At 40.1% G+C, this 18,497-nt stretch overlaps 1 pseudogene; it reads left to right on the top strand.

Moving 5' to 3' along the window:
- Window positions 1-18,062, top strand: part of LOC134370493 (chondroitin sulfate proteoglycan 4-like) — a 50,641-nt pseudogene extending 32,579 nt beyond the window's left edge.
- Window positions 18,063-18,497: the final 435 nt, after the last annotated feature.

Below are 18,497 nucleotides of genomic sequence, written 5' to 3'. Positions count from 1 at the left end.
TTAGACTTGGGTTGGACCTTATGGGTCATCTGTTCCCGTTGTTTTTGTTGTTTTTCCTACCCTAACATCCCCAAGTAGCAGGGACCCACCCTGTTCTGTATCAGAATTCCCTGGTGAGAGTGTGGTTCTGAAGACCAAGTTACCTCGTCCTCTTTTCACGGACCCAACTAAGGCTTGCTCAGTGTGGCTTCTGCAGCAGAAGTGGTCCCTGCCACTGTGTGAAGCCACGGGTGATGATGGCAGATACTATGTCCCACTTCAGTGTGTAAGTTAGGATGTCAGTTGAACTATTGCTGACCTATGTGTTCAGACCCTACATGTTCCACAATGTCAGGGAAAATTTATTCCTTTTTATAGAACTGTCAGTATTTTTAGAACTATAATGGGAATAGAATATTTATTCTTATTACAGGTCAGACATTCAGATGCTATGGATATCTTGTGTTTTTATAGTGTTTTATATTTTTTATCTATTGCCCTGGGTTGTTATAAGGATTTAAATGAAATGATGTATATAAAAGCAAGTTTTGATCATCTCCATTTGGCAGATTAAAAACATGGAGGCTTGGCAAGTTTCAAGGTCATGTAACTAATAGGGGTCATAAGCTCCAAGACTGAAGGCAAACTCGACTCCAAATCTGGTGCTCGCATCAAGCAGTTCCTCTTCTTTATGAGTGGGCCAGTGTTCCGGGGCTGTCTTTATTTCACAATGTCAGTTTCCTGAAAACGGGGCCGTCGCGGTAGCTGTTTATTTTTGTCTCTCCCATGTTAGTGATGGATTGACGTGAGCAACCAGGGAAATATGCATAGCAACTTAACAAACAGCAATGATTATGTAGAAATTTTGTGTGTTTTACTCTCTTCAATTGGGAAAATATTGCAACCTGGCATTAGTCAACAAATTTTTTTTACTCATGTTGATCGCGTACCAGTCAGACTTTCTCTCTGGTTCATTAGACTTTGGCTATTCCTGTTCTGCTTCCTTTGTATACTCAGTCTTAAAAAGCGGCCCAGGCTTGAGACTTGTAAGAATTTTCATGATAAGCCAGAAGAATTATTCAAACGCTTTGTGCGGTCAATGTTTTAAGGTTAACCATGTATTCTATGCTCTACAGAATGTGAAAATCATTTTTTAACTCGGTTATTTTAAAGGATTACAGTTCTAAACAAACTTTTTTTGTGTGTGAACTAAGAAAAAAAATCTACCCAAAATGTATTTTTGTTTTATTATATATATTTCGAATATATATGTATGCGTGTATATATATGTATATATATAAATAAAAACATGTTCTGTTTCTTTCTGCAGAATTTATTCCCCAGAAAGGAGCTTTGTAACCAGTTTTTCACCTTGAATGCTACCATAGAGTTTGTCTATCTTTGGTGGTGGCATGTTGGAATGTACTGTGGCTTTAGGAACTAGTTTTTCTGCTTGTATCAAATTATACTTGGTTTGACCTTGAGATTTTTGTTTGAATGGTCTAGAATATAAGCTTACATAGATCCAGAGTTAAGCAGCCCATCAGCAAAGGGTCGTTCTGGCAAACTCTGTGACTTCAGTCTCCTTAGTCCTGAGATAGTGGGAACCAAGTCTCACCAATATCCATCTGTCCTCCCTGGTAGGAACTGAAGAAGAGAAGAAAGGAGAAGGGAATCACAGTGTGTTGCCAAAGGGTATAGAGCAGAGATTTGTAGAACCTTTTAGCCAGTGGTCTTGAAACACTGAATTGAATGTTGTAATGTGAGGTGCTAAATAGTAAGCTGACAAAGTCCTTGCTATTCTAGGGAAGCCAGGAAGGCTAGCATCCCTTTTGCCTACTTTGCTCTTCTCCCTCCCCTTGAGGTCTGACCTTTGATTGAACCCAGGACCCCAAAGCTTTGTAAATGAGAAACTTATGTTCTTATTTTGTTGATAAGCAGTTAGCTATGCATCTTCAAGCGCTGTGGCAGCTGAAAATGTTCTATAAACAGCTTGGTACCAGGCATAACTGATTTAATCTGTACGATTTGTCATTTTCACTGGCTTTTAAAAAGGAACCTAAAATAAACTAGGATGCTTTACAGGTCAGCATCCTGTAAGGGCCTCCTGACCCCATAAAGTGTGTCTCTTCATTTCCCACCATCTCCCCTCAGGTAGTGGTTGACAACATTGTAAGACTTAGTGGGAGTTAACCAAGAACTATAGGAAAATGTTTTTGATCCTCAAGGAAATGAAGTCTTATTAGTTGGTGAAATAAGAGACTTCCACTCAAGAGTGCACTAACCACACAGAACATAATATGGTAAGTGTCTGGTGAGTGGTGCAGCCTGGATGAGCTGCATGAGTTCAGAGGAAGGACACTTCCCATAGACTGCAATGGTCAGGGAGAGCTTGCTGGCCAAGACAGACCTTGAGCTGTCCCTGTAAAAGGAGTAGCATTTTGGCAGGTGGCATCGAGGAGGGTGAGCATGCCAGGGAGGGCAGCACGACTGCTCAGTGAAGACCAGGAAAGAGGAAGGGTGTATTTGGAGGGTGGGGAGGAGAATAAGTCAGATTTATTGAATGGTTAATCACAGTATTTCCTAACTTGGATATCATTTCTTCCATTGAGTTCAAAGTAAAATGGTATAGACAATATAGAGTCAACTTTAAAAATACTCCCTTCTGAGTCAGGGAGACTTACCTTTGACTGTCAGGGAAGTTACTTAACCTCTCCAAGCCACATTATCCCTTCTTGATGATGAGCAAGCAGATACACACTTCTCAGGGTTATCATGAAATCTAAAAAAAATGGCAGGGACAATGTCTGTGCTGTTTCTTGGTATATCTCTGCTCCTGATCGTGGGGCTTTCCACATATGAGATACTTGGTAGTGTTCGTTGAAGAAAGGTGTAAGGCCTCCAAGCCTGGTTACCATGAAACTCTTGTTATTATTGTGGTGATTGTTTTTCATGAAACAAACACTGTGGGACACAAGTATGTTTGAGAAATGCTGTTTTTAAAAGGAGGATAAAACAGACTTCTTTGCTCCAAGACTTCTCAGAGCTGATTTGCTTTTCGAATCTCCTAGAAGTACATGTGGAGTAAAGCCTTGCCAAACAGATGTGGTTACACAGCCCTCTTATGACTGCGCCCCTTGTAGGACAGTTATTCCATGGACACAGATTGAGATGGGATCCTAGAGAAGTCCTTCCTAAATTAAGTGCCTGGAGCTCATTGATAAAAACTTCGACTGCTTGGATGAAAAGAGGTGGGAGGGGGAAGTGATGTCTGGCTTTTGGTGAGTTGGGCTGGGTCATAAGAGACACTTGCCAGGCAGTTGCAATGTGGGATGAGTTAGTCTTGCTGAGTAAGCTCAGAGTGACTGCTGACTAGGAATTAAACCTAGACAGCCTTCTGGGATAGGCAGCTGGAGAAGAGAATGAGGGATTAATGTACCCTGGCTTAGAAAAAAGCACTCTTGGCCTGGCCTGGAACAGTTCTGGTGGGTCCTGTACTCCAAAAGGCTAAGTTAATGAAATAATATTTTAAGAAAAGAGTCCCTTCCACCCCCCACTCACTACCCCCACTGAAGATAAATCCTGGAAGTGATGGAAGAAGTGAATTGTGAGTTAGGGTCCCTTATAAGAAGGAACAATAGGGAAAGATTCCTAAGAAAAGCTGAAGATGGAGAAGCTGGCTATTGGGTTGCCCAGAGACTGCACACATGAGACACAATCTATCTGATAGGAAGGGGAGACAGGTAATAGAGGAATGGTCCCAGTACGACTTTACATAACAGTGACTAAGGGCAGAGAAATGTTCCTCACAGCCTCCCTGTGTTGACCTCTGATACTGGCCCCCCAGCTCCAGAGGCCAGAAGGTGACCAGGACCACAAGAATGACAGCAGTAAGAAGTGAGAGGAATGTGGGAGACAGTTACAGGCATCACATGAACTCTGTGTGCAGCAACCACACCTGGGCCAAGGCCGTCCTGAACCTGGCAAGAACTGTGTTCCTGAGGCTGACATTCCCCGGCACTCCTACCCTCCACCCAGGAGTCCCAGGACCTAGTGCCTGTCCCAGGGGCTCGGGCATTTTGAATAGAGCATCGAGATTGAGGGCTCAGAACAATCCTTGCAAGTCTGGAAATCTTCCAGACCCAAATCTGGCTTGCCTTGGAATTAGCAAGTGCCTAATGAATGTGGCTTAAACAGTTAGTGGCCCTTGCTCTCTAAGTCTACAATGGCGAGTAAGGAAAGCAAGAAAGAATGTCACTTGGAAGACTTAGCTATTACTGGAGGGTTGACTCAACTTCATAAACAATTTATAAGGTGCCTACTTGGAGAGCCTAATGCTAAAGTCCTTTAGCAAGGGCTAAAACAGAAGAGATGAGATAAAGGTCTGGGCCGGAAGAACGATGTCAGTCGATTTCAGACTTGCCATCTTCTAAGGTTGGAGACATCCCTACATCACTGCAAAGTAAAAGGATATGTCCTCTGACCCTGTGTTCCTCCAAGTATGGTCCATGGACCTTCTGGTCCGTGAACTGATAAGAACGGAGAGCAAGTGGAAGTATTTAGAGATTTTTATAGCAATTTGATATTACTGTGACATTTTTATTGTATTTTACAAAATTATTGGTGGACAGTGGATTAGGGAGAAAACACTGATCCTTTACTGCAGAGCATTTGAGACGCACTGCTCTAACCTGAGTGTCCTCAAGACTCTCTGGCCTTTGCTTGCCAATGAGGTCACATTAGCATGCAAAATCATGTGTCACTGGTTCTTCCCCTCTGGGTGTTCACATGGCCTTCACTCCCCACAGTGTCCATGCAGCATGCATGTCTGGGGGGCCCAGGAGATGTCTCTCATTTGTTCAGGAGCCAGCCTTCCCCTCAGAGGTATATGCAGATGGACACTCTGTTGAGCCACCATCAAGCCAGGATGCCTTTCCCCTCCCAGGGGAGAGGGCTGTGTCCTGTGTTCTCAGTGCTGTACAATCTGCTTTCCCCTTCACACTCTCCGACCTGATCCAGGGGCCACACACACCCTGGCATTGCCTTCTTTCTCTAGGGATCAGTTAGACACCCAGGCCTGGTCTGGGGCCCCAGCAACAAATTAAGCCAATAGATGCCTCAGGGGCTGGTCCCTCACAGTTCAATTTCAAGCTAGAGCTAGCCAGTCCCTCCATTTGTAACCCTGTGTTTTCCAAAGAGTGTTCAGGGGTCTCTAAGATTATTTCATTAACCAACAGCCTTCCTATGCTTTATACTTATGTGCATGTTTTAATCAGTTAGGTTCGATGAATGCCCTTTCCTCTCACGACCTGAAAACTGTGACCAATAATGTGGACAATGCAGGAAATAGAACTGTAACTTTTATGGTGGTAAGTTCCCCTAGACTGGGCAGGTTGGTGAGAATGAACTTTGACAGAGGATGTTTGTGTTTTTACCCAATATCTGGTGAGTCCTGACGTCCACGCCATGAGCAGGGCTGGGCGTCTCTGCGGGTTAGGCAACATCATTTGTCTTCATCCTGTTAAACCAAGCGGAAGTGCCCCTTTGCCCAGGCCATTAGTCATTTCAGCTGTGCTGGTTTTAAAACTAGACACTTTGTACAAAGCACAAGATGGGGACACAATTGTCAGAAAATGCTAAGCAAATTTAATTTCTGTGTCTAATAAAAAGGGATCCTTTTATCACTAAAAAATGATTTAAAAGGAAATCCAAAGCACAGTTGTAGTAGTCAATCCTGCAGGATATATTTTTGTGTGTGCATTTATATTTAATATATAATATTGTATACATTATTTCATATGTTATAATTACATGCATATGTGTGTATACGTGTGTGTGTGTGTGTGTGTGTGTGTGTGTGTGTGAGTGAATGAAGGCACTTCAAAAAGTTCATGGAAAATAGAATTAAAAGATAACACTAATGTTTCCATGTGCCTTTTGAAGTACTCTCATGTGCATATATATATATATATATATATGCACTTCAAACTTTTATTTTTATTTACTTTTTGCATTTCTGCCAGGAGTCTGACTTACTGGACATCTTTGCTTATACATGATTTCATTTTGCAAAAGTCTACATTTCCAAATGATCTTCTCGAGTGTAACTATTTCTCTTATTTGCCATTCAACTTTCTTTTTCTATTCTGAAACTGTGTACACTTGGTACACTTAGATCTGACATTTGATTTGTCTGTAGCTTTATGAGGCTAAGGAATAAAAAAAATCCAAAGTCAAGTTTAGAGGAAATAGCAAGAATAAACCATCTTCCTGTCATTAACTTTTGAGCCATTTCTCTACAGTTTGAACATTGACCATGTACCAAGCACTATTCTAAGCCTTCTATTATGTTGCTTATTATCCCCACAGACTCAGATCCTAAAGCACAGGGATGTTAAACACCTTGCCCACAGGTACCCAGCCTATAAGTAGCAGAGTCAGAATTTGAACCCAGGGCTCCTGACTCTACGTCATGCTAGTGTTTAAATGTGGAATAAGACAGATAATAGATGTAAATGCTTGGCACATTTCCCCAAATATACCAAACATTAAATAAGTGGTAGCTAAGGCTGATGTTTTTATCTTTTTATTCTTGGAAAAGGGACAAGTTCCTTTCCTCTCCTAGTAGCTGAAATAGTAGTTTCACAGGGGAAGGCAATTTTCTGAGACACTGGAATTGGCTTTGTGTTTCCCTTAATTTGCTATAGTAATTTAATGAATAGAAATGAGGTCATAACAGGAGAGTGGCATTTGCTTCACCTTATAACCTACTTCTTGTTTCCCTTTGGGGAGTGTGCCTAGTGATCTCGAATATATCTCCTTGAGTGGTGATCACAGGAGAGAGCTGAGGAAAATGTGAGGGGGCCTGATGCGGAGATCGAACCCTCCATCCTTGTGTAGAGCACAGGCTGGAGGAGGAATGAGGCTGGGGTTGGGGGATCTCCAAAGACCCTACGGCAGTGGGTCAAAGCAAGAAGGAGGTGGTGGCGGACTCCTCATCAGAGCAGCTGAAAGCTGTTGTCGCCAGGTGGAGCTGTTTTTACAGATGATGTTCGCCTAAATTTCTGTGCTTGTCATCGATATACGCTGTATATCAATGAGACTTCCACGTCCATAAATAAGGAACATCAATAGCGTGGGCAGAGGAGGGAGTGTGCAGAGAAAACTCTGTAAGGATATAAACCAAAATGCTAACTCCAGCTCTTTCAGAGTAGTAGGTTATTTTGACATTTCAGTATGTGTGTGTTTTTTCTTTTTGAGCATAAAAATAATACATGCTTATTGTAAACATAAGATAAGAAAACATTAAAAATTAAATTTATGTTGAGAAAGAGCAAAGCATCACACATAAGTACAGTGTAGTGGGTGTTCATCTGCAGGCATTCCAATTTAGGTTAGCTCATGTGGTCAAAAATCAACATTTTATTTGTGACTTGGGAAGAGGAAGAAATTTATTATTCATCTTTGTGACTTTCCCCTTTCCAGATCCTGTCTCCTTTTTCACATGCAAATGGAATATGAATCTTTTCCTAAAGTCTGCAGTTTTATGGCCTTTGTCAAATAGGACTTTGCTCAACTCCTAACCATCATATATTGGCTCAGATTTACAACCCAGCAGCTGCAGAACATTTTAGGAAGTAAAAGAAATGGTGGAAACAGGTTACAGAGGTGGTAAAGATGACCAAAACCTTTTCTCTGAAATACTCAAAGACAACACTTATTAACAAGTATTATGTGCTTTGATTTGTACTCTTCAATCTGGGTAGTGAGAAAAGATATCACTCAGGAAACAATTTCAATTGTAAAAGGAATTCAGAACTGTTCAGGTGTATACAAGTAATCAAATAGCTTTGATTACTATCTGGCTCCCTAGACCAGTTTTTCTAATGTCAAGAGTCGATTCCAGCCAGTAACCTGCTAAGTGTTCCAATGGGAAGAGTGTCTTAGGCAGTTGATGGCTGAGAGCTCTTTCACACCTTTACCTGAAAGAACTAAATTGTTCCCAGCCCTCTATCACCTTCAGCTCAGGTAGGCAAAAACCACTGTTTCATGCCCACATAAAACTCACTTTTTTTTTTTTTTTTTTTTTTTTTGCTTTTGATAGATAAGTAAAAATAAACATTTTCATCAGTGGCTCTGGATGGATATAGCTTGTGAAAGAAATCTCAACTTTCTATCATGCATAATATGTTTTGGCAAAATAATTTTGGAGAAAATATTTTTTATGTCATAGTTCAAGAATCTTTTCTTATCCCAGAATAAATTCACTATTTTTTTTCAAATGCTACCATGTCAGCCTACTAAGATAAACAAGTAACACTCTTGTTTTTCAACGTAATAGTGTATCTGCCTAAATGGGAAAAATTAAACCACAAAAAATTTTGCTGAAAATCTTGTATCTTGAGGAATTAAATATATGAGCATTCAGAGAAGGTAAATCATTAATTCTGAAATTAAATAAAGCATTTTACAAATTTAGAGAAATAATTGTTCATTTCAAAGAATGTATGAACAGCATAAGAATTGCATTCTGTAAAGTACTGATCTCTTCCAAGTAGAACACGAAGCTAATTGAGTGATTTTCATTCCAGCGCTTGTTGAGATAATTTAGAGTCATTAAAAAGCAAAGTGTTCTGGTTTTGAGGTTTATGACGCCTGGTGTTTTTACTTTTCCATAAAGCCAGTAATTGCATTTTAGCCTTGAGCTGTTGGGGATGGGCGATCATCCATCTTAGTCTCTGCTTGCTGCTGCAATACAGACTCAAGTTTTCAGGCCACATTTAGAAAATAATACAACCAATTCTGGGTTATGAATTTTGTCTAATTACTTCTTCCTGGATCTGGGTTTATTGCTCAAGACAACACTTGCATTTTAAGAAATTACAAACACATTTCCCATACAGTAGAAATTAATTTATTACTACTTAATGGAGCTTATAATCAACTTAATGGATCATTAAATTTTGGTTCCTGGATTTTCTGAGCAGGGAAGGATAGGAGCCTTGCTGTCAATGATTATTCCTGCCCCACCCGCTCCCCTGCTTTCTGAGTCTCTTTAGTGATAAGCTCAATGGCAACTAGACACAGAAGTCATTTTGGATGTTTTCCACCAGTTTTTTTTTTTTTTCCAGTAATTTTGGCTTTGCCATTACAGTCCATTGAATTATATGCTAGCATATTTTTCCACATGTAGAAATTATCATATTGTGTAGATCTTTAATAAAGCCTTCATGTTATGGAGAGCCAAGCAAGTGGATTCCATGTCTCCATCTGTCCCTCCCCCTTTCCCCAGCTGATCCTGAGATAATTTGGTTCCTCTCTTCTCCAGTGGGGATTTCAAAGCTGTGTTTGACTTTTAAGCGCTGCTGTGGAAAGGATCAGTGTAAAGGACTCACGCTCTGGTTTTCTTATCAGAATCGTAGGGAGCTATTTTTGGAAAGACCCTCAGAATGAAGATATTCTCCTGTGTGTTCTAGCCCTGCCTTTTGGTCAAGTGTGACAATTATTTTCTCATTACCCTCAGTCCTGTCTACATGTGCTTTTGTGGATGTATGGAATATCTTTAGGAAAAAAAAAAATTATCAGATTCCCTGGTATGGTTGACCCCACCAAGCATGATATATCTGAGCTCCTGCTTCATCCCTGAGGTCATCCAAGGGCACTCAAAGTGAGCTTCAGTTCTCTAGCTCCAGGTTTAAAAAGCTTCGCCTTAAGCAGTCACCCTGGGGTCCAAACAGGAATTGCCTTCAGGAAAACATCTTAAATCCTACCCTCTTTCTCCCAGTATCTTATAAGAGTCTCTATCTGATCAAAAATGGCAGTAGTATAGAAGAACTGGAATACAGCCTCTCTTTAATTCACTATTTGTAATAAATGCAGTATATAAAACAAGCTATTTCTTTGAATCATTGCAAGTCTGGACAAGCTCTGGCCAATAGTGACTGTGTACTAGCCAGGCCAGACCACATAATGGCATTTGTCTGCCTTTGTCATACTTGCCAGCTGACTTTCCATATTACTAGGCTCCTTGAAGTTGGAGAACACATACTGTGAATTTCTTTGTTGTCTAGAGTGTCACTGAGTTTTACACACTATAGGTGCAGCTCTATGGTAGTGGAGAAAGCATGAACTCTGGAATTACACAGGACTGGGTTCAAACTGGGTTCTCCCACTCATTGTCTGTAGATGGATTATTTACACTTTCTGAGCCTTGTTTTGTGTGCGTGTGTTTTTCTCAATATGTCAAATGGGCATAACAAGACTCCGACAACAGGGTTAGGTACTGTCTGTGATTTTGTTAAATAATGGGTAAGAAATATTCTAGATTTCCTTATTTCTACTGCTTCATGCTTATAAATGTATATACTTCAAAATTAGATTTTGTAAAGCACTGTTAAAGTAGTTTATTTGTTCTTTTTTTTTTTTTTTTTTAGTGGCTGGCTGGTACAAGGATCCCATCTCTTGACTTTGGTTTTATAACACTCTAACCAACTGAGCTAACTGGGCAGACCTAGTCTATTTTTTCTTTAAACAAATATTTATTGAAATGCCTAGTATAGAAGTGTGAACAAATACTTATTTACAAAGCAACTAGAAGTAAGCTTCTAAAATTTGTGCCAAGATTCCAGCCTACAAATTCCTTCATTTTTATAGGACAATATTATTTTATAAAGCATGTTTTAAAACTTTCTGATTGCTTAATAGTCACATGTCATGATTCACTATAAAAACTAAGTATAGTCTTTCATCTTAAACAGAGTCCCCAGATGTTGCAGTAAGGAATTGGTTAGTGAGGACTTTCAGCTTTCTTGAAAGACCTAGAAATGCCCAGGGTCTGCATTTTTTGGACAATTGCTATGGCAATAGACCAATTAAGTCAAATGCATATCTATGGGTGAGATATTATTCTATACTTTAATGCACAAATGGAGGTTCCAAGAGATTAAGTTGCTTGCACAAAGGTCACAGAGCTGAAAATTGGTATCATTTATATTTGAATTTAGATCTGATCAATCCACTACACTCTTCTGCTTCTATTTTCATATTAAAGTGTCCTTTTCTTCCTTGGAGGAAGAAGAGCAGTAATATGTCCCGGTACTGAGGATGTTTGCAGTCACCACTTGGTCAGGTGGTGCCTTTCAGGTTTCTCCACTGTGAAGGTACTCTTCTCCCCTTTGTAGGTACTCTTCTCCCCTTTGTAGGTACTCTTCTCCCCTTTGTAATTAATAAATACCTTGTGAGAAGATACATCATAACTATTTAAATATACTGTTTCCCGTCACACTTTAGCCTATTAGTTTTATCAACCATTTTAGGATTCTTGCCTGAAACATTTACTGGCTGTGGTTGCTGCCAAATGATAATTTTTCTCTTTTTGTTTTTCCTGCTACATTTATGAGCTTGAATTCGATACCATTGGTTTTCTAATGACATTCCAGAAAGACTTCATCTGTAAAAGAGAAAGTATCTGGGCTACACTAAATCCATAGGAAATAAAAACCTCCCTTCCCCTTTCCTTAATCCCAGAGCCCAGGTATTGAGCTAAGTGCTTATCTATCCATATTTAGTACAGTGGAAATATGCAGAGCTGTTGGAAGTTGCTCCAAAGGCCTCTATCTGAGGTGACAAAATTCCTAACCTTCTCTGAGATGCTTCTCTCCTCAGGTTTACCTCACACTTTTTCTTATGAAGTCATTGTCTCATTCTCCTTTTTCAGGTGCTCTCTCTCTCTCTCTCTCTCTCTCTCTCTCACACACACACACACACACACACACACACACACACACACACACACACACACACACACACACACACACACACACACACACACACACACACACACACACACACACACACACACCCCTTAGAACCTGGCTCTTAAAGCTGGAGAGGCTAAAGCTCTCTTCTAAATGTTAGAGACTGTCCTCACTTGCAAATCTCTTTCAGGGCATGACTAGCAAATTGACATTCTGCATAACTCCCTTTTACTTCTAGCTCAGCACTTTCAGTAACCTGCTAGCCAGTCTTAAAGTCCAGATACTCAAACTGCATCTAATTAAATTCTCTCTCTGTCTCTGGTATAAAATAAGTCAATTGGTTATTCACACTTAATTTCTCACTCTTGTAATGCCTTTTCAAAAAGGCATTACTTGGCCTCCACTAGGCTTCTGAAGTGCAAAGCCCTGCTTCCCCAATCACTCCCCTCGGAAGATTTCTGACCTTCATCTCAACCGTCCCCCTCTATATATGAGCATTATTCCTGGGATGATCACTGTCTATACTGTAGACATCAGAAGATCGCTAGGTGATTTTAATAACTTTTTACATGTTTCTCAGGAAAACTAGTTTTCACTTATACCAAAGGATCAATAGACAAGACTGATCAACTTCCAAGAAAAACTTTCCTCCTGGTTAACAGACTATGTTACTGTTAATATTAGGAAACTGGAGATCTCTTTTGCTTTATGATATTCTACCTCTCTCAAGCAGATTTGGAACCTGTTAGGAACCATCCTCTGGTCCAAAATCCACAACATGGTCACCTGCTTCTGGGAGGAGAAATACATTCATGACGAATCTTTTGTCATAATCGTAAGCTGAGAATAGCAATGCTAAATAAAAATATTTATTTAGTAAGTCTTTAGTAAGACTGCTAAATAAAACAGACTTTATTCCCCAGGAACTGCTGGAGAATTGGGTCATTAGTTAGTATGAGAAATTACTATCTTTGGAGAGACTCCACTTTCTCGTGAGTAACCTTGTTTCTTTATTAAGGAGATGTTGAGATACGGTATTTTCTTCTCTCCATTTAAAATCTCCAAAATGATAGCATTTCCTTGCCTGATTCCTGAATAGGATAAGGAGCAAAAAAACTCTTCACCAATAGTTTTTGGCCACTCTGGGACAGGGAGCTTATCTTCCATGGAAACTCACTAGACCGAAAGACTTTCTAGAACTCTGGTTCTAGATTCATTGACTGTACCAGTGTATTAGTCTGTTTTTGTGTTGCTTATAACATAATACCTGAAACTGGGTAATTTATAATGAACAGAGTTTTGTTTGGCTTATGATTCTGGGACAGTTGCATCTTGCACCAGCCTCAGGCTGCTTCTACTCATGGCAGAAAGCAACAAGCAGCTGGCACGTACAAGCAGATCACAGGTAAGAGGAAGCAAGAGAAAGAGAAAGGGGAGGTGCCAGGGTCTTTTAAACAACCAGCTCTCATGGAAACTAATAGAGCAAGAACTCATTCACTACCCCAATCTCCCAGAGAGGGCATTAATCCATTCATGAGGGATCTGCCCCTATGACTCAAACTGCTCCCAACACTGCCATATTGGGGATCAGATTTCCACATGAGTTTTGGGAGGATAAAACATCCAAACTCTATCAACCAGCTTTGGGGCAGAGCAATATATTTGAAGAAACTCAAGCTTCTGTTCATTCTTACAGTATTTCTGAATATTGATTGATGAAGTAGACTCAACAGCTCTGTAAATCATATCATAGTTCATCCTTTTGAGCTGGACACTAGAATACCTTGGCAAAACACATTTGTAAGTTTAGAGTATAAGAATGTAAGTTTAGCTCTCAGGTCAGAAAAAGATGTGACCTATAGGAATTAAGGGCTTGACATTTTATCTGTTGTCTTCTCTTCTGTGGTTACAGTTTTGAAACTTTCAATCACTGTTGTTTAAGGAAAGACTACTCACATGGTGTCTGAACAACAAAACTCTGGGTAGAACCTATCCCCATCAGTTGAGTTAGAAGGGACATTGACAGGCATAGGCATTAGGGACTTAGATTAAATTTTGAAAAAAATACCTTAGGCAGGGTGGGACCATTTGGACATCAGTGAAGATAAGAATTACAATGGAATGAAATACATCATATATTAAAATTAATGAATTTATAATAATTTCAAAACAAAAGAGCAAACAAAAAAAGCAATCTATTGGCTACGTTTGGAGGTTGGAGCCAGGGGACCAACTCACTATTCTAAAAATTGGTACATAAAGGGAAAGAATCAAGCATTTCTCCTGTCTTTTCTGTACTGTACCTCATTGTAACCAAAGAGCTGATGAGGGGAAGTTCTTTACAGAAGACTTTCAGATAATAAATGAAGAAGGAAAGATAAAAGAAAGAAAATCAATGTTTTGCCACTGCAACAATAGTGGATTTAGGCAATGTTATCGGCAACTCTGCAAACCTATTAGGTGACAGGCTGATGGGGAACCTCAAAATAGATGGATCAACCTGCAACACTTGAATCCACCTATCAATCTTAACATATCCAAAAGAGAGGCATCAAATATTATTTTGCTTTGTGATGAGATATAAGAGGAAGTATATAATATAACCTGTAAAATATTATTATCCAAAAATTGAACCCGATTCTTATTAAACCTCTAGATTTAACTACCAGTGTATGGGAAATATAGGGAAGAGAGGAATATGTTAAAAAACACCATAGGGATGCAATTAGCAAAATCCAGAATATGGGAAACTCTACAAGACAAACAATCTGATTTGTTCAACAAATAACTACATGAAAAAAATTAGAGAAGGGGAATCTATAAATGAAAAGACACCTATGAGGAGTATCAATCAAATGTGATGTGTAGGCTTCTTAGGATCCTTTTTCAAACAAAGCAACTGTGGGGGAGGGGGTGAAACAAGACATACTAGATCATTAGAGAAATTTGATCACTGATTGGATAGTTGATCATATTAAGTAATTAAAATATTTAGGTGTGATAGTGGTGTTGTGATTATGTTTTTAAGAGTCATCTTTTACCAATACTTACTAAATCATTTACAGATGAAATGACACGATGTCTAATCTGATTCAAAATAATCCATTGGGCAGAAAAGTCGGTAGAAATATACATGAAAAAGACTGGTTATGAGTTGGTAATTGTTTAAGCTGTCTAACAGGTAAGTGGAGGTTTATTGTCAACTTTCTATAATACACAAATACTTTAGGTATAATATTAGTCATCTAAAAATCAATGTGATTTTCTTTCTCTAATGCATAGATCATTTTTGTGATAGAATCCCCTAGGTTTGAAAAATACATTACCACATTTTTAATGTTTTTGCACTTACATGGATATGTGCAATAATTTGAGCATGAGTAGAGTAAGCCCTGAAAAGATATGTATTTCCTTGAGTTAGGATATATGTTAATCTTTGTATCATCCCTGAAACCAGCGACTAATTTTTCTTACAGTCTGGCCAGGTCAGTGAAGGGCTGGCCTGCATGTGGACTGTGAGAGCACAGGCTAGGCTGTGGAACACTTACTTTCACAGCGTCCTCCCCACCAGCAGCTCTAGCCCCTGAGGAGTTTCATATTACTATTTCACATGAAATTAACTAGCCTGGTGGGCAGAGCTGTCTGCTTGCAAATACAGGTAGTGCCACCAACATAGGGTCAAGCCTTATCTGTAATTATTAAAGTAGGGGCAATTTGGAAATATATCTTTCCCCTTTTACTTGCCAATTCCATGATATCAACCTTCAAAATCAAACTTACACAGTTATAAAAACTGTTATTTCTTTACATGTCTTCTTTCTCCAGGCCTCTTCCATTTCCTCTCATAAGCTTAATAGTTGTATTGGGGGAAAGGATGGCAACTCAGTTTTAGAGAATTTTATTTGTACCTCCAAATGGGGACTTCACTGTGTCTGTGACTGAAAACTGTTGATAGAAAATGGAAATGAATAGGGAAAGTTCTTGAAAGGAAAGGGGTATTGAAAGCTGCACCTGTTTCCATGGCAAGAGAAAGTCCAGTAGTAGATAAGTTAGAAAATTAACATTTTATAAGTGATTCTAAAGGTTTTAAAGCTCACTTGCCTGAAATGTTGAGTTAATTATGTGTGTGTTTGTATTTAAAATTTATTTTTTTCATATGCCTTTGGTAGGAATGCTAATTCAAGTACTTGAGCAACCAGAGGGTTTTGAATAATTCAGTAGGACAGGCAATTCGAGGCAGAAACAGCTTTGCAAGTGTCATCTGAACTTCTAGTGAAATGCCACATTATTCTTTATATTTATGTTTTAGCCAGAGCTGCTGTCAACCAACCTAGGTTAGATGCTTCTAACCTCTTATTTAAAGTGCCCCAATCTCAGTGCTCTTCCTGTGAAATTTGGTTCCAGGTTATATCTCTTCCTCACCATGGGACCATTATGGTTGGAGAAAGAAATATTACTAAAGGAAAATCCAATTTCTCACAGTATATATAATTAACAAATTTGGAATTACATACTTCATGACAACTCTGAATCACTGGCTGATAATTTTACCCTTGCTGTTTGGCCAAATCAAAAGAGCAAGTCTGTCACCAAGCCAGAGGCTGACCTGAAGAGATGTTTAACATCACCATCTCTCCTGTTGATGACTAGGCACCAGAATTTAAGACAAAATGGTTTGTCTGTTGAAAGTTCTGCGGGGCAGTAGGTTGGTTGTGGAACCTGAAAACCTGAAGGTGGAAGATCTAGGTAGCCCTCCAGATGAGATCAGATATATGATCATCGGTAATCCTAAAAGTGGCTTTTTGGTAATGGCTTACCATCCAGACACACCTGTTTACCATTTTACCCATTTTAAAGCTGACATTGATAACTCTGAGGTGTGGTTCATACAAGATGGAAGTCCATCCTCTGGAGTGTTTTACTTTAGTGTGACAGATGGTGAACACCACCCACTCTACAAGCTCTTCCACCTGGATGTCAGTCCCATGTCTATCACCCCTGTAAACCTCACTGACCTACTTCTCCCACAAGGCCAGACAACTGTACCCATTACCAATGCTTACCTGTCAGCAATGACCAATGGAAGAAGCCACCAAATCACTTACAGGATAACATGCCCCTCTAACATGGGCATCTGCTGATTGAAAACCAGGTGGTCACCAGCTTTGGACAGGAGGATATGAATTTAGGAAGACTCATCTACCACATGACATATCTCACTGCCTCAGAGGACTGACTACAGTTCTCACTGTTTACATCAGAAAGCAACCTGACAGGACAAACACCAAGTATCAGAGTGCAGCCCTTACTGTGGGTTCTGTCAAACCTCAAAATTGTCAACAGGGTGGCTCATCAGCTGAGAAGAAAGGAACTTGGTGCTACTGAGCTTGCTAATATGACTAACAGTGATCCCATATTTGAAGTGGCAGAACCCCTGCCCATGGAAGACTTTCACAAAGAGTGGTTTGCAGCACTGCGATGGAAATGCTACTCTATTTACTCTGGGACATTGACCAAGGGCTTGATCCACATGCTACTCTAACAGGTACTGATATGCCGAATGACTCCTTCTCCTTCATACTCAGGGAAGACCATGTACAGCCAGTGTTAGGTTATTTCCCCTTCACCATCATTCCACCTGACCTCTTACTTTTGCAAAGTTTTAACCAGATGTTCCTTTATTAGTCACTGGATATAACCTCATGACCTCAGTTCTCTCTCAGGAAAAGCATGTGGTTTCCTCCAGACCCCTGACACAGACAGAAACTCTGGCAAAGCTGACCTAGACCAAATGGCAGGAAGCAGATCCCTTGGGACAACATAGTAGTGAAAAATCTAGTGTGTATGGCAGGGTCTCTCATACCAGAGTCATTTGGTCACCAGCCACCACCAATGTTGGCCCTGGTGCACCCATTCAGCCCAGGGAGAGCACATACCCTCTGATGGTCATCGTACCCTTGGCTGTGGTGGTCTTCCTGCTGATAGTGACCACAGTGGCCTTGTGTGTCTGGCTGCTGGGCCGGAAGGTAGAAAAAGCAAAATCCCTTATCATGACCCCAGACCAACCTGGAACCCACAATCCCAAGTCATAGGCCAGAAAGGAGCATAACCATTCCCACTGTCATAGTGACACCCCTTATAAAAAGGTCCAGCAGCTCCCCCATCAATTTTTTCAGGGTCCCTCAGTGTGAGCAAATGGCCTTTCCAGTGACTGAGCCAATGGAAAACTTTGCTCTGTGGGAGACATGGATGAACCTGGATCCTGACATAGCCAAGTTCTGCTAACAAACCAACCCAGCACTGAAACACAACCAGTACTGGGTGTAGACTGAGGGCTTCTTTTTCTTATTGACCTCTCACTGTTAACCAGGTACTGGGATAGGCACTGGAATATAAAGACAAAGAAATCTTGGTTGAATCAACTGAGAAAAGCCTGGCCCTGCTCGTCACTCAATGCTCAGTCATGAGTGCCTGGTTAGATGTCGGTGGGTGTTTATTGTAACTTTGCACAGTGGGCTTTGTGTGTCCTTTTCTGGGCCTGGCCTTCTCAGCATACATACATTGTTGTCAGTATTTAAACCCTTTGCCAAGGTACTACAGAACATGTTGGCCTTACTGAAAATAGCAGTATTAACTTGGGACATACAATTAAAGGAGGAAAGCTTTGAATATTTTTCATTGAGGATTCACTCTCTCTGTGCGAGTCAGCAGGAAAAGCAGGAACTATTTCAGCATGTAGAGGACGTAATTTATCAAATCAAT

Source organism: Cynocephalus volans, chromosome 2 (genome assembly GCF_027409185.1).
Source record: "Cynocephalus volans isolate mCynVol1 chromosome 2, mCynVol1.pri, whole genome shotgun sequence".
Lineage (NCBI taxonomy): Eukaryota > Metazoa > Chordata > Mammalia > Dermoptera > Cynocephalidae > Cynocephalus > Cynocephalus volans.
This window is presented reverse-complemented; position numbering and strand designations above follow the sequence as displayed.